The sequence below is a fragment of the Dipodomys spectabilis genome, unplaced genomic scaffold, assembly GCF_019054845.1.
Source record: "Dipodomys spectabilis isolate Male_0828 unplaced genomic scaffold, ASM1905484v1 ptg000098l, whole genome shotgun sequence".
NCBI classification, from domain to species: Eukaryota; Metazoa; Chordata; class Mammalia; order Rodentia; family Heteromyidae; genus Dipodomys; species Dipodomys spectabilis.
In genome coordinates, this window is record NW_024870775.1 from 22,390,175 (window position 1) to 22,415,821 (window position 25,647).

The following is a 25,647-nucleotide window of genomic DNA, read 5'->3' on the forward strand; positions in this document are numbered from 1 at the left end:
AGCCTGGTATTGGCACAAAAACATGCCTGAGGACCAATGGAATAGGACTGAAGACCCAGAAATGAACCCACAGGTCTATAGCCACTTAATCTTTGACAAGGGAGCTAAAGAAATAGAATGGAAGAAAGACAGCCTTTTCAGTAAGTGGTGCTGGCAAAATTGGTAAAACACTTGTAGAAAACTAAAACTAGATCTGTATATATCATACGGCACCAGAATTAACTCCAAATGGATCAAAGACCTCAAAATAAAAGTAAACTCCATGAAATCATTACAGGAAGGAATTAATGGAAACTCTAGGGCGATTTGGCATAGGCCAAAATTTTGTTAATAGAGACCCAGAAGCACAACAAATCAAAGAATTTTTGAACAAATGGGACTGCATGAAACTGCAGAGCTTCTGTAAGGCAAAGGACATAGCTAGCAAGATCAACAGAAAGCCCAGGGACTGGGAGAAGATCTTCACTAGCTATACAATAGACAAGGGTCTCATATCCAAAATATACTTGGAACTAAAAAACTAAATCCCCCCAACAACAAATCCTCAAAGAAACAACTGCTCAATTAATAAATGGGCCAAAGACTTAAAGAGAAACTTCTCTGAAGGGGAAACAAGAATGGCCAATAGACATAAGAAGAAATGCTCAACCTCTCTAGCCATAAAAGAAATGCAAATCAAGACAACACTGAAATTCCACCTCACTCCAGTTAGAATGACTTTAATCAAGAACTCTAATAACAACAGATGCTGGAGGAGATGTGGCCAAAAGGGAACCCTACTGCATTGTTGGTGTGAGCATCAACTTGTTCAACCACTCTGGAAATCAGTGGAGATTCCTCAAAAGACCTCACATAGAGCTCACCTATGACCTAGCAATCCCACTTTTGGGCATTTACCCAAAGGATCACAAATAAGGTCATACCAAAGCTACCAGCACAACCATATTTATGGCAGCATTATTTACCATAGCTAAGATATGGAGCTAACCCAGATGCCCCTCAGTAGATGAGTGGATCGAGAAAATGTGATATATACATACATACATACATACACACACACACACACACACATATGAATTATATGCCTCTTTTGTTAGGAAATGGAAAGACTTGGAAAAAATCATATTAAGTGAAGTAAGATAGTCCCAAAGAAACAGGTCCCATGGTTTCCCTTGTTTGTAATGACTAGTACATGTCTTGGACAAGCAGAGTAGGTCAAAAGCTATGTATATACTACCATATGAGATAATGTTAAGCAAAATGTATCCCAAGACAGGGACACACGATTTTTTTCTCTTTCTTGCTAGTGTTTCAATATACTTACAATACACAATGTGATTCTTTTGTTTCTATTGTATGTTCTTCCCTCATGGTATAACCCCTGTTTTCACTGGATTTGATGCTGGTGCTCTGCACCCTGTATATACATTTTTGTAATTTGGGGAGGGGAAGGGATATTGCAGATCGCTTAAATGAGGATGCAGGCTGACCCATTGTGATGATGAGATGTACAGGACACTATATTGAAAATGGACTTTACAATGTTGGGTGGGGAACGAGGGTGGGAGAGTTGGGGAGGTCGGGAGGGAAGTGATGGTAGGGGGAAAATAAAGGATGAGGTAACAATGCTCGCTATGAGATTTACTCATTACCCTACTCATGCAACTGTAAGCCCTCTGTACAACATTTTTACAGGAAAAAATTAATAACAAAAAAGACATAATCATGTAAAAATTAGGAAGTTACTTTCCGTCTCAAAGCACTGAAATAGAAATATTGATTACATTGACTAAACAGGAATGACACATTTCCAGTTTCTGTAGTATGTAAAGCACTATATATATTTTAGGCTGGATGAAGAAAACCCTCATTAGAAATATGATATTGGGTGGGGGTACAGCTCCATGTTAGAGCATTTGTGAAGCATGTGTATAGCCCTGGATTCAATCCACGGCAGTAAAAATCTAAAACACCACCACCACCACCAACAACAACAAAAACAAAACCTTCCCACAAGAAAGCAGTAACTGGGAAAGAGGATAGAAGAAAATGGTATTAACACAGATTTATCCTTATCTAAAGATACTGTTTTCATCCAAAAATTGTTCAAACAGAAAAACTACTTCTACTCATTCTAAAATAGAATTTATATGCTAAACTACTTGAGAGTATTAATGGCAAATAAAAAATGTGCTAATTTTATTAGTTACTCTTATAAACTCCATTTATAGAATATCATTATTCACTAATTAGGACAAGTTAAAACCATTTAAAAACATTGGACTTCATATTTACCTTAAATTTTGTGTGTGTGTGTGTGTGTGTGTGTGTGTGTGTGTGTGTGTGTTTGGTTTGGGTTGGTCCTAGGGTTTGAAGTTAGTGCCTATGTGCTCAAAGTCCCTGAGCTTTTCACATTTTGTTTAATGTGCTTTCCAACTTGAGCCATAACTCCACTACTTACCCTGGTGTTTAATTGTTGATAAGCATCTCATATATTTTCCTGCCTGTGCTGGCTTTGAACCATGATCGTCAGATCTCAGCTTCCTAAGAATCTAGGATTACAGGCATGAGCCATTAGTGCCTGGCTAGACTTTCACTCTTTTACTTGTAAAATTTGCTTACTAAATGCTTACATTGTCTATGATTGAATTATGAGATTCATTTCAACTGCTATCATGATCAAAATAATACCCTGTCTAAAAACATTTAGTTATAAAAATAGGCTGATTTTAATTTGTTCATTGTACACTTATATGATATATATTGTTGTTAGTACCAAGACAATACATTATGAATATTTACATAGAAATAACATTGTGTTATGTATTATAAGTTATTTAGACATGATTTAAAGTATGCAAGATGTTTATAGGTTATATAAAAATATTAAACCATTGCACTGAGGATTTAATACCAAATATATTTTTTTGTATCCTTGACAAAATCAGAAGCAATTAACACTGACTGGGATAGATACATTCATACCACACAATCATTTTGGAACAAAGAATATTACCTTAGATAAAAGGTCATTCATATTAAGGATATAGATCCATCAAATCTAAAAATGTATACAAATAACTATACAACCCTATTTCCAAAAGTTTATCAATTTTAAAAACTCCTAAATTAGTATGGTAACATAATTTATTCTGTGCTTTAGTCTGTATTTTTTAATAGAATATATATCATGAAGTGACTATTTCAGTAGATAATAATTTTCCTGTCATGCAGTATATTGTATTCTGTATTAATTATTGTCTCAAAAATATATACTTCCTGCCCATGTAATTGTAACCCCTCTGTACAGTATTTTCACAATAAAAAATGAAAAAAATATATACTTCCCAGGGTTAGTTTTTTATTTGTATTTGCAGATGTAAATATCATTTGAAAATTCAAATGTTGACATGAAAGGTACATCATTGTTTTGGTATTATTAAAATGTTTGGCCCAGATATGATTTTATTGCCCATATGAATATATATATATATTCATATCATGATGTGCATTGGACCAAAGAATGTTTTTTTTGCAGAAATTTGGAAATTCTTAGGTTTATTAATATTATGAGACTTGAACATTCTTTGTTCAAATTTCCTGTAGAAATGAATATATCATTAATATGAAGAAGCTAAAAGAATGTGGATAAAATTTTGTATGTAAGCACACATTTTCTTATACTTTTTAATGGACATTTTTCATATACTATATGATTAAAAGCCAATTAATAAAGAATTTAAGATAAAAACAAAAGTTGCTATCTTTCTCTTTATTTTCCTTTTCTCCTCAGTATAAATGTTTTATAACTTTTATCTATTTTCCCCTTTCCTTAAAGTCTCTTGATGATAACTATTTTATTTTATTTATTTATTGTTTTTGGTCAGCAGTAGGGCTTGAACTCTGGGCTTGGGCACTGTCCCTGCGCTCTTCAGCTCAAGGAGTGTGCTCTACCACTTGAGCCACAGTGCCACTTCGAATTTTCTAGTGGTTTATTGGAGATAAGCATTTCACGGACTTTCCTGCCTGGGCTGGCTTTGAACCGTGATCCTCAGATCTCAGCCTCCTGAATAGCTAGGATTACAGGCGTGAGCCACCGGCACCCAACTAATAACCATATATTTTAAATAAGGCAAGAATATTTGACCATTTAAAAATATCTACAAATGCTAATATTGAAATATAAACATGTTTTTCAATAATGAGAATATATGTCATATATTATTAATCTATTTTCTTTATTTTTTGAAATCATGAATAAAGCATGGAAAGTAGTATCAACTTGCAGTAGAACAGGATGAATATAAATCTCTAAAATATGTTTTTATAATTAAAAATAATTGTGTACGCTGCAGCAAACTAAATTCTGCAGTATAATTAAACATACTTAACATATATTAACTTTATAAGTAATTTGCATAAAATATTCTGCTTAAGAAATTTTAGTGTGCACTAGGGGATACTGTGATTTTTATCAATGCACTTTATTAACGGAATGGGTAATGATATGGTATTAAAAATAGAGATGTAATTATAACCCCTATAGCATCTCCAAATCAGGAGTATTGCAGGCGATTGGAAGATTGTAATGATTTGCTAAATTGCAGAATTGCATATGTTGTTTTGAACGTTACAGTGGAACACTGGTTTTTAATCCTTTGCCAAACCCTGGTTATGGATTTTATTGCCTCAATGTTCTTTGCCAGATTTATTTGTTCATGTATCAAGTTCTATGAAGAGAAATAGTGTTACACATAGGGAGCTATTCAAATATATTCATGGCTTACCCAAATTGAAAGCATGGATAATAAGCCATTCAATTTTTGTGACACACCCATATATATATATGTATATATATATATATATATGTATATATATATATATATTATGCATGACATATCTTTGGTTCTTCACATTTATTTGCCTTATAAAACCTTACAAAATGTATTGAAGTTCAGAGAGTTTCAGTATTTCAGAGAAATTATCACAATTACCATCTACTTGTCTAATTTATTACTCTAGTTTACTAAATCTAATTGCCTTATATGATTGCATGCCATTCCATTAACATGTGATTAGGAAGGAGACTGGATCCCTGGGGGCATCCCATGTTTTATTATCTCTGCTTTCCTTCTATACTACAAATGTAAAACATTCACATAGAGGGCATTCAGAGTGTGTGGACCAAATGAATACATAGGAAATTGTAATTTCTGACTCTTTGCAAGCTGACCGAGGAAATGATGGAGAACAAGTGCTTTCAATCACTTCAGTTTATGGACCTTTCTATAGTTCTCAAAATTACTGAAGAAACCCCACAAAGCTTTCATTCACAGGGCTTGTGTGTCATGATTTCAGGATTATTACTACGATTAAAATTAAAACTAAGAAATTCTGAACATTTTTCGTTATTAGATCATTGAAAAATCATCTCATTATCTACTTATGAAATTTGTTTACTAAAAAAGCATCATTTTCAAAAAAAATTGACATTGATTTACTTTTTTCTTTCTTTCTTTTCTTTTTGCCAATGCTGAGGTTTAACTTCTGCCCTTCAAACTTTTGTTTGACTTTTCTTCTCAAGGCTTGTGCTCTACCACTTTGCACTGGTATACTTCTACCTTTTGTCCGATTCATTTAAGACAGGGGTTTCAGCTGACATCCAGGCTGTCTTCAAATTGATTCTCTGATCTCAGCCTCTGAGTATCTAGGATTACGGGCTTGAGCCCCCAGCACTTGGCTTGGTTTACATTTTCAAACCTGCCTGCTCTTTGGCTTATTGAGAGATAACTGCATTCCTCTATGTGTTAGTGTTGATGTTTAAACACCATAAGAGTGGGAAGATGAAAATGTAGCAGGACTTTGGGAAACTATGTCCTGAGCATAGTGAGTTTGTATGCAATTATATACACTACAGATTTAGCTTAGGTAGTTTTTCAGATTCATAGTTTCAACACAAAGTAGGTGATAAATAAACTGTATGGACACTTAGTAAAGAATGTGATTTAATTGATAAAAATTATTTCCATGAGTTAAAAAAAGCAACAAAATATTGTGCACAGCCCCACTATTGAGAAAACATTGTGATGTGATTTCTTATTTGGTTTCATTATTATTGTCAGATTTTGAATGTCATTATACAGTTGAAAGGAAGGGTTCCCACTTTTACTAAAATATGTAGAATGGTTACAAAAGGAACCAATGTTAGCAGGAATTAAATTTCTGCACCGATCCTGATAAAATTTATCGAGTGAAGAGCAGGGAACAAAGAAAATGAGCTTGGAACATGAGCAAGACTCAACATCAATTCAATGGGCACACATATTTTCCCTGTGCAGAAGAAGAAAAATTATCTCTGATCATGTAAAATGTGAAAAAATGGAATTAATAAATCAGTATTTTCTTGCCAGAATTGAGTCCAGAATATAAAATACCATAGCTAGCAATCTCTACCAACATTTAGTCATCATCTTAACCATTTAGCTAACAAAAATGCTATACAACCTTTCGATGGATTGCTTTATTATCGACGTTCTGAATATAGTGATGTTATAGACAATTCCTCAAAATTCTTGCTTGAGGGGAATAACAGGGGTATGCCAATAACTAAATTTTGTTAACTATTAATAAGAATCACTCACACTCATATAGAGCTTATGCTATGCCAGGCATTGCCCTGAGCATTTTGTATCTACTAATCCCATTGATCTTTATAATTCCCTGATGCAGAAAATAGTATTTTTCTTATATATCAGAAAAAGAATCTGAGAAACAGTAAGCATGGTATGCTTCAAGCAGGCAATTCAGAATTTGAACCGTAACTCAAGCTCACAGAAATTAAATATGTGAAAGTTCTATCTGGCAAGTCTGTCTGCCTTTAAACTCTTTGCTATTAAGTAGGAATTCACCTTAGATTTCATGACAACTTGAGTAAATTAGTTTGTCCTATTTTTTTTCTACCACTGTACATTTACAAGCCAGAATAGTGGTGTACAAATATTAACTTCTCAATAAATATTTAAGCAATATTTGGAAACCTAATATTTATATTTATGAGTAGGTCTATTTCAAAAACCATGCAAAGCAGAGCTGGAGAGTAGGATTGGTTGTTGTTTTATGTTTTCTTTTCAGTAGCTATATTGGTAAACAATTAGTTTCCTAAATCTCCTCATTCAGGTGCTCTCAAAAGTTAATATTTATAAAACCAACATGAACCTTGTTATATTGTGTATATAAAACCAATATAAAGCTTGTTAAGCTTGTGTATTGTGATTTATAGGGGTTGGATGTAACCTTTTAACAAGCTCCTATGTGGACTGCACTAAGATCACTTGTGTAAGGACTTCTCTTTGTGGACCAAAGTCTGATATGAAACTGATGGATGTGACTTACAGATTGAAGAGCTGAAGATGATTTGTCCTCATGTTAACATACCATAAACATCATACATATGCTAATTCTATATTATATATAAATTCTATATTAAATATAACTATATTACATATAAAATTTATATCATATTATATAGCTTTGTATATAGTTATTATATATCTATATGTTATATATTTATAGTTAAAAATATACAATAATATATTCTATAAAATATAATTGCATTTACACTGCTACTATTATTTTAGAATAAACCGAAGAGTGGCATTTCTCACTACCACCAGAATGATTCTCACATGCCATGTTAAATTTTTGAACTTTACTCTGTGGTGTTTTGTTTGGATATCTGCAACTGTCAATGTTTTTCCTATGAACTTTGCTATGACTTAAACACAAATAAACACATATTTAACAGTTTGAAAAGTCAAGCTATCTTACAGTTAAGATTAGAATGGAAAGATGGAGAAGGAACCCATCTCTGAATTCATTTATCATTCCAGATTTTAAAGCTATAGCTGGTTTCAAAACAAGCCACTTGAAAAGTGATCCTTTATAATTTTGTTCAATGTAAAGCTCATGTTAATTTTGTTCTTGTGACACCTGCAATTGATTTTGAAAACCTTTTAGATAGTTATCACCATTTATTTAGCAAACATTCTTATTGCATTTAATTTGTTCCAGAGAGTGTTGTATTTCATGAATATTAAACTGCTTAATATACATAATACTTCAGTGAAGAGGTGCTTCTAATTTCCTTTCCATGTGATAGGTCATAAAACCAAGCCACAACAACATTAAATACCTTTCTTAAATTCTCACATCTATTTGATGATGTAGTTACCATTCAAATACATGGAATTTTGCTTCATAAAATAAGATACAAAATATTCAGAGCAACAAAATTCCTGATGCACATGTTTGATCATTTTTTTTCAGCTTAGTTTCTGGGTTCACATTATCTTCATTGAGTATACTTTTTTATATAAATCTACTATTTCTATAATTTTTAACAAGCTCCTGCTCTAAGATCTCTTGTGTAATATATTTTATCTATCTTCATGAAATCTCAGAAATTTATTTCATTTATCTATTAGGCTTTCTACTGACCTTAGAACCAATAAGGTACATACCAGACTCCTCACAAAAATGTTCCTGCGTTGTAATCCTCTTTTGGATTGTAATATTTCAATCTGTTATTTAACCTAGGAAAATCAGGAATCACAACAATTTCTACCTTGTTTTCAATATTTTACAAAATTATACACTCATCAGTATTATTTATGCCTTTTGCATACTCCATCAGATGAACTCTTCAGTATGTCTCCTTTAGACTACTGTGGAATGCTGCCAGCATTTATTGATGATCATTTTCCAATTATTCTTTGCCCATTTCAGCAGGCTTGTTCTTTGAAAAAATAGATCAGTTCCATTTTCATATAAAAATTTTACATTTCCCACTCTCTGTTTATAGCTTTAAGCCCAAAATACTTTGTAAGATATGAAAGGCCATTTCTGATTTCACCTCAGAATGCATGTCTACACACATAGTCTCAACTGCTTCTCTCCATCTGCCATCTTTGTTGCTTCCTTCAACAAATCATGTTCTTTACAGCCTTAACATACCCTTTCTTCTCTTTAGATTGTGATTTTTCCATAATTTTAGCTTGAAATCATTTAAAAATTTCATTCTTTCCTTATATTTGGAAACATTTTCCTGTCTTCCCAAGAAAACTATACTTCCCCACTGGAAATTTTATATGGCATTTTGAATATAGTTTCTGTGAATTACTCCATGTTGTGGGCTTCTAGAATGTATGGAAGGGTTTCACAGATTCTGGTGCATAAGACAAGTTTACTAGGCATTTACTGAATAAGTAAATATATACAATTAATTTAACGGATCGTTTTCTATTTTAAAAGTCTCCTTGAAGGTTGGCCACTGACACATGCTTGTAATCCTAGCATTAGGGAGTTGGAGGCAGGAGGCTCCTAAATTCCAACCAATGTGAGCTACATATGAATCTGAGATATGTGAAACACTGTCTCAAAATAATCTATTGCAATATTTTAAGACAACCATTTAGTTGTTAATGATAAAATGTTATTATTATAAATAGTGGCATGTAATATATGATATGTATATATAATAAATGGTGAAATGGCATTTAACTTTCACGTGATATTGTGATAATGATATCTTCTTTTGAATAGAAAGGAATGGTATTTAGAGCAAGTATAACAATTAGAATAAAATGCATTAGTAGCTATATCTGTTATTGAAATATCCTCTACTTTATTCCCATAATCATGCTTATTCAGATAGGAGAATAAAGAGTTTGTAGAATGATGTCGGCTATTGAATGACAACAAAGAGAGGGCGAGGGAGAGAAAAAAATCATTCACATTGAGTTCAACATAGCTCTCATTATCAAGAATCTGTTAAAAACACTGCCACTGCTGTGGTCCTGCTGTAGGTGGTTTGTCTGACATGTGGGAGGCTCAACTTTGGCTGAGGCATGCTAGAGTACTGCTGATAGAGGACTATGTGATTTATGGTTCTTTGTGTCATCTGTAAACACAGGTGGTCCCTGCTTTGGGCTATGATCTCTTTCCAGAAACACAAATGGAGAAAAAAACAACAGCAACAGATTATTTTCTTCATATTCACATAAAAAATGCTTTGCCCTCTCAAACTTGAAAGCTTGTGTATATGGAAGACTCAAGGTAAGGAAGTTTGAAGTTCTTACATCACCCTCTAGATGGAGATGCTGCACCAGTTTGATATTTGCACTAGGACAATAATACCCATTCCTGGAGTTCCAAATTCTATATCCGGAGAGGTAGCAATGGTGAGATGAGTAATCAGTTCTTGAACAAATGCAAGAAAAATCTTTACTACCTATCTTTAGATGAGCAAGGTAGGGAGTTACGGAGTAGCAATTAGTAGTATGTAAGACAGAAGTGTTTATTCTGATGTGTGTAGAAAAATATAAATTGCCACATTTTATATTTTGAATAATTTTATAATCGTAATCATGAGAATTTACAAGCAAATTCAAAGGTAGATGAGTGATGTAATGAGAGTCCATAATTATAACTCCACTTGAATGATTATTAACACTTTACCTATCTTGCTCATCATTACTTTCATCTGTTTAATAGTATTTTTTTAAGGACTCATGATTCTCTTTAATGAAACTGAATTCATGAAATACATTTTCTTGAAGATAATACAAAGGTTACTGTATAAATTAATCTTTGAAAACTTTTCCAAGGAATGAATCAGTTATAGTGATTAGTAAGGAGAAAGAAGTTTGATGTTTGGCACTGCATTTTTCTTGTTGTTGTTTGTTTGTTTTAAACTTCATTGCCAAATACACCATATGTTGTAAACTATCTGGTTCATGTTATTTATAAATTATGCATATATACATCTATATGTGTACATATATATAGTCATGAAGATAAAGCCGAAAAGCAAGCAGCAGACACATGAACCTCTAGATAGAAATGGCTTACACTATGGAGGAACAAACTCTTTTTTTCAGAATCATCTAGAGTAAGAACGGATAGTAAGTTTTGTTTAAAATATTTAGTGGGATCCACACAGGATCAACTCAGACCAAGGAAAAGATCCTTAAAGCTGTCAAGGAGAAAAGGGTAATCACCTATAAAGGGAAACCAATTAGAATCACCTCAGATTTCTCAGCAGAGACAATCAAAGCAAGAAGAGCCTGGAATGATGTATGCCATGCCCTAAAAACAAACAACTATCAACCAAGAATACTGTACCCAGCTAAACTCTCCTTCATAACTGAAGGCCAAATAAAAACCTTCCATAGCAAAGAAAAATTGAAACAATACATCTCCACCAAACCAGCCCTACAAAAGATTCTTAAAGATGTCTTACACATAGAAAACCAACAAGACTGCAACAAAGGCCAAGAAACTGCACCCAAACTGAGAATCCAAGAACCATAGGAAGAACCCAGTTTTCGCAGCCCCCAAGAAGGTGGATAACATGGCAGGAACTCTCAAATACCTCTCAGTCCTATCTCTTAACGTTAACGGACTGAACTCTCCAATTAAGCGACATAGACTGTCTAGTTGGATTAAAAAACAAGACCCTTCTATCTGCTGCCTGCAGGAGTCACATCTTGCCCGTAAAAACAAACACATTTTCAATGTTAAAGGCTGGAACAAAATCTACCAAGCAAACGGCCCCCATAAACAGGCGGGAGTTGCAATCCTAATATCAGATAAAATAGACTTCAAATTAAAATTCGCGAGAAGAGATAAAGAAGGTCGCTACATACTAATTAAAGGATCTCTCCTTCAGGAGGATATTACAATTCTAAATATCTATTCACCAAACAATGGAGCACCCAAATTTATCAAAGAAACACTACTTTCCCTCAAATCCCATATAGATCCAAAGACATTAATTGTTGGGGATTTTAACACACCACTCTCCCCACTAGATAGATCAACTCGGCAAAAACTCAACAGAGAAACCGCAGATCTAAACAGCTGCATAGATCAACTAGACTTAACAGACATCTACCGAACATTTCACCCAGCAGCATCAGAATACACGTATTTCTCAGCAGCACATGGAACGTTTTCTAAAATAGACCACATTTTAGGCCACAAAGCAAACTTGTCTAAATTCAGAAACATTGAAGTTATACCTTGCATCCTCTCTGACCACAAGGGAATAAAATTAGAACTCAACACCAAAAGCCACCAAAGAAAGTCCGGTATCACATGGAGGCTGAACAACACACTGCTGAATCAAGAGTGGGTCATGGAAGAGATTAGAAAGGAAATTCAAATGTTCATGCTATTCAACAAAAATGAACACACGAATTACCAGCTCCTCTGGGACACAGCAAAGGCAGTATTCAGAGGCAAGTTTATAGCTCTGAGCTCCTACATCAACAAATTGGAGAGATCTGAAACTAGCAATTTAATGACACATCTAAACCTCCTTGAAAAAGAGCAGCAAGATAAACCCCAATCCAGTAGACGGAAAGAAATAATCAAAATTAAATCAGAATTAAATGAATTAGAATCCAAAAAAACTATAGAAAGAATCAACAAAACAAAGAGTTGGTTCTTCGAAAAACTTAACAAAATTGACAGACCCTTAGCAAATCTTATCAGAAGAAGAAGAGAACACACCCAAATTAATAAACTCAGAGATGAGAATGGAAACATCACCACGGAAACAACCAAGATTCAGAACATTATAAGGGAATACTTCTCAAAACTTTATGCTAATAAGTTTGAGAACTTGACAGAAATGGACCTTTTCCTAGCAAATATTGACATGCCAAAACTAAACCAAGATGAGTTAAACCATCTTAACAGGCCCATATCAAGCATTGAAATAGAAACAGCAATAAGAGACCTCCCAGCTAAGAAAAGTCCAGGACCAGATGGTTTTACAGCGGAATTTTACAAGGCCTTCAAAGCAGAGCTCACACCAATACTCCTCCAACTCTTCAATGAAATTGAAAGAGAAAGCTCACTACCGAACACATTCTATGAAGCCATCATAACCCTCATCCCAAAACCAGGCAGGGACTCATCAAAGAAAGAGAACTATAGACCCATTTCTTTGATGAACATTGATGCAAAACTTCTCAACAAATTTTGGCCAATCGACTTCAACAATTCATCCAAAAAATCATACACCACGATCAAACAGGATTCATTTCAGGGATGCAAAGCTGGTTCAATATATGCAAATCAATTAATATTATTCATCACATCAACAGGAGCAAGAATAAGAACCACATGGTTATCTCAATAGATGCAGAAAAAGCATTCGACAAGATCCAACACCCCTTTATGATGAAGGTTTTGGAAAAATTAGGAATCCATGGAACATTCCTCAATACAATAAAGGCTGTATATGACAAACCTACAGCCAGCATTATACTCAATGGTGAAAAACTAAAGCCATTTCCTCTTAACTCAGGAACAAGACAAGGATGCCCACTCTCTCCACTTCTCTTCAATCTAGTATTAGAATGCCTAGCTACAGCAATAAGACAAGATGCAGACATAAAGTGGATCCAAATAGGGAAAGAAGAAATAAAACTCTCCCTCTTTGCAGATGACATGATCTTGTATTTAAAGAATCCCATAGACTCCACTCCCAAATTACTCAAGCTGATTCAAAACTTTGGCAAAGTAGCAGGTTATAAAATTAACCCCCCAAAATCAATGGCTTTTCTGTATGCCAACAATGAGAAAAGTGTGGCTGAAATTAGGAAAGCAACTCCATTTGTAATAGCCCCACAAAAAATAAAATACCTAGGAATAAACTTAACTAAAGAAGTGAAGGACCTCTATGATGAAAACTTTAAAATCTTGAAAAAGGAAATCAACACAGAACTTAAAAAATGGCAAAACCTCCCATGCTCCTGGATTGGAAAGATTAACATCGTGAAAATGGCAATACTTCCCAAGGCTATCTACAAATTCAACGCAATACCTATCAAAATTCCACCCTCATTCTTCAAGGAAATAGAAGAGGCAATCCAAAAATTCATATGGAACAACAAAAGACCCCGAATAGCAAAAACGCTCCTGAATGGAAAGAACACTGCTGGAGGAATATCAATACCAAACTTCAAACTCTACTATAAAGCCATAGTAATCAAAACAGCTTGGTATTGGCATAAGAACAGACCTCAGGACCAATGGAATAGAATTGAAAACCCAGAAATGAACCTACAGACCTATAGCCATCTAATCTTCGATAAGGGAGCTAAAACAATAGAATGGAAGAAAGACAACCTCTTCAGTAAATGGTGCTGGCAAAATTGGTTAACTACATGTAGAAAACTTAAGCTAGATCCTTATATATCACCCTCCACCAGAATCAACTCCAAATGGATCAAAGACCTTGAACTCAAAGCAGACACTCTGAAAACATTACAGGATGGAATAGGAGAAACCCTAGGTCTCCTTGGCTCAGGCCGAAATTTTCTGAATAGAGACCCGGAAACACAACAAATCAAAGAAAGGTTGGACAAATGGGATTGCATAAAGTTGCAGAGCTTCTGCAGGGCAAATGACATAGCTAGCAAGATCAATAGAAAGCCTATGGTTTGGGAGAAGATCTTTACTAGCCATACAACGGACAAGGGTCTCATATCTAAAATATACTTGGAACTCAAAAAATTAAACCACCCAACAACAAATCCTCAAAGAAACAACTGCCCAATAAATAAGTGGGCGAAAGACTTAAAGAGAAACTTCTCTGAAGAAGAAAGAAGGATGGCCAATAGACACATGAAGAAATGTTCAACATCCCTAGCCATAAAAGAAATGCAAATCAAAACAACATTGAGATATCACCTCACTCCAGTTAGAACGGCAAAAATCAAGAACTCTAACAACAACAGATGCTGGAGGGGATGTGGACAGAAAGGAACCTTACTTCATTGTTGGTGGGAATGTAAACTTGTTCAACCACTTTGGAAAGCAGTATGGAGGTTCCTCAAAAGACTTCACATAGAGCTCCCCTATGACCCAGCAATCCCACTTTTGGGCATCTACCCTAATGTTTACAAACAAGACCACACTAAAGCTACCAGCACAACTATGTTTATTGCAGCATTATTTACCATAGCTAAGATTTGGAACCAACCCAGATGCCCCTCAGTAGATGAATGGATCAAGAAAATGTGGTATATCTACACAATGGAATTCTATGCCTCCATCAGAAAGAATGACATTGCCCCATTTGTTAGGAAATGGAAAAACTTGGAAAGAATTATATTAAGTGAAGTAAGCCAGGCCCAAAGAAACATAGGTCCCATGGTTTCCCTTATTTGTAATATCTAGTATATATATATGAGTCAAGCGGAAAAGGTCAGATAATGTGATGTCAGGAAAATGAACCCTTAGATATGTATCTTAATGTTTTTTTCTTTCATGCATGTGTTTCTAACACATTTATAAGATTATCTCTTTGTTGCTTTGTATGTCCCTCCCCCACAATATAACCCCTGCTTTCACTATATTTGATGTCAGTATAACTTGTGGAGGAGATGGGGAAAAACCAGTTGTTTAAGGATACAGGTGGACCTGTTGCAACAATGAGAAGTACAAGTTGTCATGTCCAAAACGAGCATTACAACGTTGGTGCCGGAGGAGGGGGGGAGGGAAGGGGGGGAAGGAGAAGGATTGGGATTAGGGGGGGAGGGGGGAGGCTGGGAAGGGATGTGAAGGGTAAACAAAGGAGGAGGCTGCAATGCTTGGTAAGAAATGTACGCATTATCCTGCCCATGTAACTGTAACTCCTCTGTACAGTATGTTCACAAATAAAATTAAATTAAATTTAAAAAAAAAAAAAGAATACCTAAGTATGGTTTTCCTTATAAGTATAAGAAATTCATTACTCTCCTAAATTTCTCCCTATAAATGTCTAGATAATCTGATAAAGTATTGGGAAAAGGAGTAAAGTCTGTCCATAGGTCCTGACACGGAACAATGTAATATTTTTATAATAAATGATATGATGATTACCTAAGTAAAAAAAAATAAATAAATAAAATAAAATAAAATAAAATATTTAGTGGGAATTTTAAGAGAAAATCCAGTGAGTCATAGCTCTGTCATTTTGGTTAAGTTGTTTGAATTTTTCCTCATGGATCACCTGAAAAACTTCAAAGGTCAACAATGTTTTCATCTTTCTGTTGGGAGATATCATAGTTACAACCAGGAAGAGCATGACCAACTCTTGCTCATCCCTTCCACTGTTACTGGGATGCTATGACAATCTGTGGAAATTCAAGAATCTGGGGTAGTGTACAAATTTATGGGCATTCCAGAAACACACCTACAATATTGTTTCTTAAACAGAATGAAGTGTGTAACCCAAAGTACTTGATGTTTATCCACTAGTGTACCCAAAGTACTTGATGTTTATCCATTAGTGTAAGCAACTTATCAGTGAAAATGCAAATCCTAGCTGAAAACATAAAAACATAATAAAAGATAGATCTATAGGAAGCAAAGAAGAAATCTTATATTTTAGCCACTTTATCTATCAAATATATTTAAGAATATGTGATTTTCTTTCTTTTTTATTGTTAAGATGGTGTACAGAGGGGTTAAATTTTCACGAGTAAGGCAATGAGTACATTACTTATCCATTATTGTTACCCCTTCCCTTCGCTCCTTCTTGTCCCATTCTCCCCTCCCGCCTCCCCCCTCCCTGAAATTGTAGTTTGTCCTCTGGGTATCCTTGTTGCAATGGGTCATACTGTGTCCTTGTTTCTGTTTTGTTATTCCCCTTCTTCTCCCAAATTAGATATATGTATATATAAGATGTAGGGTACTAAAATCAAGTACAGTGACAATAGGGGATATGCCATAGGGGAAGAAACATAGAAAAGAAACAACAACAAAAAATCACATGGTACATTTAAAGCAATAACAATAAAGACAGATCTATTGTGTCAATATCTTGGGATTCATTTCACTTAGCATCATCTTATATGGTCATTTGTACATGATTTTTGAGCTTTTCAGTTCATCTGATAAGAGTATCCTATATTTATACTAGTTATTGCAAGTAAGGGAAACCATGGGACCTAAATTTCTTTGGGACTAGGTAATTTCACTTGGTACTGGCCCAAAAATAGACCTGAAGACCAATGGGATAGAACTAAAGACCCAGAAATGACCCCACCAACCTATAGCTGCCTAATCTTTGATAAGGGAGCTAAAAATATAGAATAGAAGAAAGATTGGCTACACACCTGTAGAAAACAATAATTAGATCCTTATATATCACATTGCACCAGAATCAACTCCAAATGGATCAAAGACCTCGAAGTAAAAGCAGAAACCCTGAAAATATTACAGGAAGAAATAAGAAAATCTCTAGGGCTCCTTGGCACAGGCTGAAATATTCTTACTAAAGATCCAGAAACACAACAAATCAAAAAAAAGTTGGACAAATGGGATTGTGCGAAACTGCAGAGCTTCCGCATGCAAAGAACATAGCTAGCAAAATCAATAGAAAGCCTACGGATTGGGAGAAGATCTTCACTAGCCATACAATGGACAAAAGAATATACTTAGAACTCAAAAAATTGAGTCACCCAAACACAAATCCTCAAAGAAACAATTGCCCAAACAAGTGAGCTAAAATAATTGTAACCCCTCTGTACAGTATTTTCAAAATTAAAAATTAAAATTAAAAGACTTAAAGAGAGACTTCTCTGAAGAGGAAATAAGAATAGTCAGCAGACACATAAAGAAATGCTCAACTACTCTAGCCATAAAAGAATGGAGGTGGGAGGGAAGGGATTGTAGGGGGAAAACAAAGGAGGAGTTAACAATGCTTGATAGGAAATGTACTCATTACCTTACTCATGTAACTGCAAATCCTCTGTACAGTATTTTTACAATAAAAAACATATTAAAAAAGAAATGCAAATCAAGACAACATTGAGATTCCACCTCACCTCAGTTAGAATGGCTATAATCAACTCTAATAACAACAGTTATTGGAGGGTATGTGGCCAAAAGGGGACCCTACTGCATTGTTGGTGGGAGTGTAAACTTGTTCAGCCACTTTGGAAAGCAGTATGGAGGTTCCTCAAAAGACTCCACATAGAGCTCCCCTATGACCCAGCAATCCCACTTCTGGGCATTTACCCAAATGCTCAAGAATATCAAATTTTCTAGGACCATTTTGATTATTCCAGATAAGATATACCATTCCACTGCTGGTGAACAATTTGGAACAGTATTATTAGTTTTAATCATGGCTTTAATATTTACAGGTATGTCTATATATAGAAATGACTTAAAATTACAAGTTGTTTTAGTGAAAATGTTCAACTTCATAGACAAGCACAAAGTAAGATCATATTGATAAGTATTCTCTACAATAATGAAAATAAAACAATTACTTATATTCTCCATATTATATTTTCATCCAGGTATGTGACTGATTAATATGCTATGAAGGAAAAAAGAGCAAATGCACAAAATGGCTTGAGAGAGAAAGACTGCATAATATCTTCTACAAATATATAATGTCAGACTTAGGAAAGGATTATGGTTTCTAGATAAAATGATGTATCAATATAATTCAGTTTTTCTTCAGTTTGTTTGTTAATAAATACATGGAAGCATTGATTGGATTGAACACTCTCACAGAAATGTATTCCATGCAACAGGATTCATTTAAAGCAATCAAATAGAGTAGTTATCTAGAAATAATATAGAGCTTTAATGCAAGATTAAAAAATTATTAGAAAAAATGTAGAGTTGTAAATTTAGTAGAGCTTTTGTGCTCTAAAAGTTAGGTCTTCATCAGAAGGCATGAGTTTGCCTTATGGAAAGAAAATAAAAACACTCAGCATGATCTTTTTCTTGGTTAAATGAGCATATTAATATTAGAAAGTTCAGCTTGGGCATAAGTTAGGCCTAATTTGGAATGGTAATTAAGAGACATAAGACACATCATGTTATAGAAATGTACTGATTCACAGAAGGACCCTTTGTCAACATTAAGTAACCTAATTAAATTACTGACTACTTGAATGTAAAAATAATTAACCATCAAAGACGATTCAGCAGTAAAAAAACAAAAGACAGTATTACCTCACTTGATTATTACTTTCAGTTGTATTAGCTTTGGGGCGAGGCTCCTTGTGTTGCTAATTTTGCTTGATCAAAATAAATGATAGAAAATATAACACCAAGTGTTGGGACTCAGGTATTTTGCATTCTGGAATCCATTTTTCCTGCCATAAAAATAAAGGGTTTGGGTCTCAGGAAATACTTCTAAAATCCTTCACAGTGTTAATGCTTTCAGATTCTTCAACTCTTGATGTTTTCTTTAGTTGTAATTTTCTTAAAGAACAAATGAGAAATGTGGCAGGTGTGTTTCAACTCCTATAGCGAAAAATTAGTATCTTTGCCTTATCTTTGACTTTGGCAAAATCCAGGGCAGAGGGGAAAGGGTGGGAGAGGAGGAGTAGAAAGGAGGGGAGAGGAAAGAGAAGGGGAGGAAAAGAGGAAAAGGAAAGGAAGTGGAGAGGAAGAGAGGAGGAGAGAGAAAAGGGGAGATGGAAAAGAGGGATATCTAGAGCAAGAGTGAAAAGAGAGCTTTAATGCATTCTCAGTATGTTTACCTGAACTCACATAATTGTAAGAAGCACAAGATATACTTGTGAAAATCCTAGCATCTGTTGTTATGTGTAAGAAAGAGGCCAGTGGTAGGATTATCTATCATTCCACTGATATTAAGTACTATGGACTGTTGTGGCCAGAGCCATAAACCTCTTTTTCTATGAATCACTATTTATAGTAGGACAAAGAATTCTGGATCACATATAAAAAATGCAAAACTAATTTTTGATATACTCCATAAGAATAGCTTTATGGCCTGGCACTGGTGGCTCATGCCTGCAGTCCTAGATACTCAGGAGGCTGAGATCTGAGGATCTCAATTCAAAGCCAGTCTGAGCAAGGAAAGTCCATGAGACTCTCATCCCTAATTAACCACCAGAAAACTGGAAGTAGTGCTGTGGCTCAAGTGGTAGGGAGCTTACAGTGGTAGAAAGCTCCCCTTCAGCTGAAGACCTCAAGGACAATGCCCAGGCCCAGAGTTCAAGCCCTACAACCAACAGAAGGAAAAATAGCATTATGTGAGCTACAGCATTTCAGATTTCTTTTCAGGCCTAGAGATGTAGCTCAATGGAACTCAATGGAAGAACCATTGCCTAGCAAGTCTGAGGACCTATAAAGGAAAACAAAACAGAACAAAACCAAACAAAAAAACAAACAAACACATTCTCTTCAAGTGAATAAAATGTACATTTCCAGCTAAATTTTAAAGAGAAACTATTTTTGAGGAACATCTACACTGCTTTCCAGAGTGGTTGAACAAGTTTACATTCCCACCCAACAGTGATTAAAGAGACCCTTTTGCCAGCATTATCCCCAACATTTGTTGTTTGCCTTCTTGATAATGTCCATTCTAAATGGTGTTCAGTGGAATGTGTCTATTGGTCATTTTTCCCTCTTCTGAGAAATTTCTCTTTAAGTCTTTAGCCCCCTCATGAATTGGTTTGTTTCCCTGAGAATTTAATTTTTGAGCATTTAAAGTTTTGAGCTCCAAGTATATTCTGAATATTAGGCCTTTTCTATTGTGTAGGCTATAAAAATCTTCTCACACTATGAGATCTATTTTGCTGTTATCTATGTCCTTTGCTGTGTAGAAACATTTAAGTTTGGTGTAATTTCATTTATCAACTGTTTTTTTTTCTTAACTTGTCCTGTTAGAAAGTTTCTACCTGTGTCCAGGAACCATACTGATCCCCTACCCTTTATTGTAATAGTTTCATGGTTTCCTTGAAATATTTGAAGCATTTTGAATTGATGGTCATGCAGGGTGATATGTAAAGATCTAATTTCACTTTTTGCATTTGTATAACCAGTTTGCCAGCACTATTTGTTGAAAAGGCAGTCTTTCTTCCAGGCTATATATGTTTCTGACTCCCTTATCAATTTAATACATAAGTTTGTTGGTCTTGGGTTCATTTCCGGGTCTTCTGTTATATTGGTCCTCAGGCTTATTTTTCTACCAATATTCCTGATTTCATTACTATATCTTTGTAATCAAATTTGATATTATTATTCCTTCAATGCTGCTTTGCCTGCTAAGGATTGCTCTTTATATTTAATGTAATTTTATTTCATATGTATTTTTGGTGTGCTTTTCTATCTCACTGTGGAATGTTGTTGAGATTTTGTTGACTACCCCATGACTTAGCAATCAATCCCACTTTTGAGTATTTATCCAATAGAATACAAAAGAGGTTATCATAAAGTCATTAGCACAACAATGTTCACTGAAGCATAATTCACTATAGCCAAGTTGTGGAATTAGCTCATATGCCCCTCAAAGGACTAATGAATCAAGAAAATGTGTCATACATACAAAATGGAATTTTCCTCATCTATTATTATGTTTGATATCATGTCATTCACAAGGAAATGAAAAGACTTGGGAAAAAGCATAAGTGAAGTGAGCCAGACCAAAACAAACATAGGCTTCATGTTTCCTTCATTTGTGATAGACAGAATTTGTCTATAAATCAATAAAAAATGTACATAGGGTAGTATGTAATGAATTAACTGAAGTATAATAGACTCTATGGAGAGCTCAAACAGTATAATCTTTTAGAAAAACGAAGCCAAAGTCTAAGAAATCAACATTAGAAAATAGGTATGCCCAACATGGAACTGGGGACAAGGAGAGAAGGATAAACCAATGAGGGTGGTGGGAGGGGAGAATCCAGTGAAGAATTCATTGCATATATCATAAAATTAATAAAAGGGAAAGTGTGAGTCTAAAGGGATTGAGAATATTGAAAGGGGTGACATTGATCAAGATGCACTGTATTCATAAACTGCTTTGTTATATGATATTTCCTATGTGCAATTACTTAAAGACAATAAAAAAAATTAAAAAGGAAAAAAGTATATATAACATGGTTGATAAGTGGCAAGACAGGATTGGAAGTTAAATAAAGGTAACTTAATTATGATACAGATATCACCCTGCAAATATTCATAGGCTTGCTATGATTAAGATATAGTACATCCTTTGTAGCAGGATTTTGAAACTGAGTCGGATAAAGACCAAAAACAGGGACTGAGCTTCCGCATTCAAAATGGCACAGCATGTCATGAAAAAGAGACTTCAGCCATCACACCATGTTGCTTATCAACAGTGTTGTCAAGTCTCATATTTCAGAACATTCTTTATTTTCATTGTACTTCATATGTTCTGTAACCCCTGACTTATTTTCCCTTCTCATTAAAAAAGCACTAATCACAGTAATCAATTAAATGAATTATCCCAACACATGTTCACTAGCAAAACTCTTTCTTGTCCTAACTAAAAATGTGAACTGAGAGTGAGTGTATTAATTTAATTTTCTATGAGAGATTCTAAGAATAAGACATTATTTTGGGTAAGGAGCTATTGTGATTTTAGCTTAATAATAACTCACACTAATGTTTATTGTTTAATGTCAAACTTGTAACAAAACATTTTTCCCTTAAATTCCACATATTAAACAGAAGAAACATTTATACAAAATTTTCAAATACACTGAAATTTGACTATTCAAATCAATAGTTCAATGACACTGAATATTACACCCCAGTCAATTTCTATAGACAGAGTAAAATCTACTCATCTAACCTCAAAGAATATCCTGTGATCAGCAATTTAGTGTTAATTACTAAGTAATTTATTATTAATTACTAAAAAGCAAGGATATTCCATGAATGGTGAATACATACTACTTATGACTTCTGGCTTTGACAAACTTTAAGATTAACAATACATAAAATTAAGGAAGGTGAGGAAAGGGGTGGGTAGGAGAAGGATGAATGTGAATGTTGAAAAGGTTAACATTGACCAAGATATATTGAATTCATAAACTGCTTTGTTAAATGGCAAAGCCTTTGTACAACTACTTAAGGATAATAATAAAATGGGGGAAAGATGATCAATACAAATATATAATAGCTTTTGTTCTGATCAATCACCTCATAAATGGGCTGAAGAATTGGTATGTGCTATTTCCCTAAGTATTTCAGTTTGTTAGACTTAGCATTAAATTTTTTCGCTCTTATAAACATTTCAGTTATTATCTTGGTTATGCAAATACACTCAAAAGTTAAAATTGTGATAAGGAATAGCATTCCCCTTAATTCTGACTAAATCATGCTTCACATAGCTATATTTATTTTTTTAGTAATTTTTCTTTGTTCTTATTTTGATCTTGAAAGTGACAGGAAGTTTTTTTAAGAAAAGAACACACAGCTGGGTGCTGGTGAGTCACGCCTATAATCCTAGCTACTCAGGAGGCTGAGATCTGAGGATAGCAATTCCAAGCCAGCCCAGGTAGGAAAGTCTATCTCCAATAAACCACCAGAAAACCGGAAATGGCGCTGTGGCTCAAGTGGTAGAGTGCTTGCCTTGAGCTGAAGAGCTGAGGGACAGTGCCTAGGCCCACAACTGACAAAAAAAAAAAAAAGAACACACTTTCAAGGACTAAAAATGGATCATATCCACGCAGAGAATAATCCAGAATGGTCCCCTATTCTAACATATCTCCATGTTTCTCAGTTATATCTTGATGCAATTTTTAGACAAAATTTGGTTTTATAATATAATTTGCTTGGAAAAAATGTCCAAAATATCATATCAAACATAAAATCAACATAAAATTATTGAGTTATTTTCTAGTTTTTTGTCTTTGTGTTTTCTTTTTCCTTCCTTCCTTCCTTCCTTCCCTCCTTCCCTTTTCCTTTCTTTTCCTTTTTTCTTTGTTTCTTTTCTTTTTTTCTTTCTCTCCCTTTTCTTTCTTCTTTCCTTCTTTGCTTTTTTTCATCCTTCCTTTTTTTTTCCTTTTCTTTTCTTCCTTTATTTTTTTGCACAAGTCTTGGGGCATAGTCCCTGAGCTTTGGTGCTCAGGGTTAGCACATTACCTCTTTTTTTAAATTTATTTTTTATTTATTTTTATTGTCAAAATACCATACAGAGGGGTTACAATTACATGGGCAAGGTAATGAGTACATTTCTTATCAAGCATTGTTGCCTCCTCCTTTGTTTCCCCTTCCCATCTTCCCCACCTCCCTTCCCCAGCCAAAATTGTGAAGTTTGTTTTTTGCCACAACTTCAATTCCTGCCTTTTTTATGGTTAGTTGCAGGTTAGTGTCTCACAAAATTACCTGCCCAGGTTGGCTTCAAACCATGACAATTGCATCTCAGACTCCTGAATAAGTAGGATTACAGGTACCAGCATCAAGACAGATTTTTCTTTGAAATTAAAAAAAATATAATTGTGACCTATGAAGCAGTGACTCACACTTCTAATCCAAGATACATGAGAGACTGATGGGAGGTTGACAATTTAATGCCATCCCAGGCAGGAACGTTCATTCCAGTTTTATCTCCAATAAACTGCCAAAAATCCAGAAGTCATTCTGTGGATTAAGTGTAGAACAATAGCCTTGAGCTCAAGGACAGTGCACCAGCCCTGAGTTCCAATTCCAGGCATCGTACATACACAAACAATTTGAGACCTATTTACATACTTGTTCAGTATGCTGTGTTGTTTTCATATATGTATAAAGTATGTAATGAACAAATCAGTATAATTAGCATTTCTACCACTAAATTGTTGCCATTTATTTTGTATGGAATATTGTTAAGTCCTTTCTTCCCCATTTTATTCTGTAAGATATTAAAATTTATTCCTTCTCATCACAACCTCTTTCAAACTTTTCTGCCTTCATTTTTTCCCCCTATCCTCTGGCAATCTATTCTATTTTCTACTATTCATATGTGGGAGGGGCGGCACACGCACATGCACACATGTAGGGATATGTGCTTGCTATCCTGAGTTTTGAACTCTGGCCTAGGATATGTGCCTAAGCTTTTATGTTCAAAGCTAGTGCTCTACTTTTTGAGCCCTTGAATACATAACTCCACTTTTTTGGTGCTTAACTGGAAAAGGGAGTTTCATGAACTTTTCTGCACAAGCTGGTTCAAACCATCATCCTCAGATCTGTCTCCTGAATAGCTAGAATTACAGGCATGAACCTAGGCTGCCACGTGTGCTTGTCTTCATTTTAAATTTTATTTTATTTTTCCTAGCACCAGTAGTCACCTGTCACTATGTGAAGGTTCACTTATTGCTACTTTGTGAATTTTTACCTATTTCTGGGCTCTCTTGATCGTAGGTGAGGGATCACTATTTACATTTTAGTCTGTTCCTTTTTTTTTTTAACTACAATAGATGAAGCCACAATAAGTGAACCGTGATATAGTGAGGGTGACTGTACATGACTCTTTTTAACTGAATGCCCAATATGAATAACAAGCAAATCTCTGACTCTTATCCACAGAAAACCATTCTTGTCTTTTCAATAAATATAATATAGTCATATTAAAAAGTCTTGTTACTTTTGAATATTTATGCTGCTGCAGTTGGACAAGTCCATTTATATCCAAGGCAGAATGTATATTAGTCTTTTATTCTGAAGAATTTCCTTCCATGTTTTGCTGTTTCTTACATCTTACTTTTGAAAAGTGTAATATCAAATTTTGTGATACTACTTAAAACTCTTCTCTTTCCTCCTTAAATATACATCATTTTGAAACAGTCTCCTTAACTGATTGTCACTATT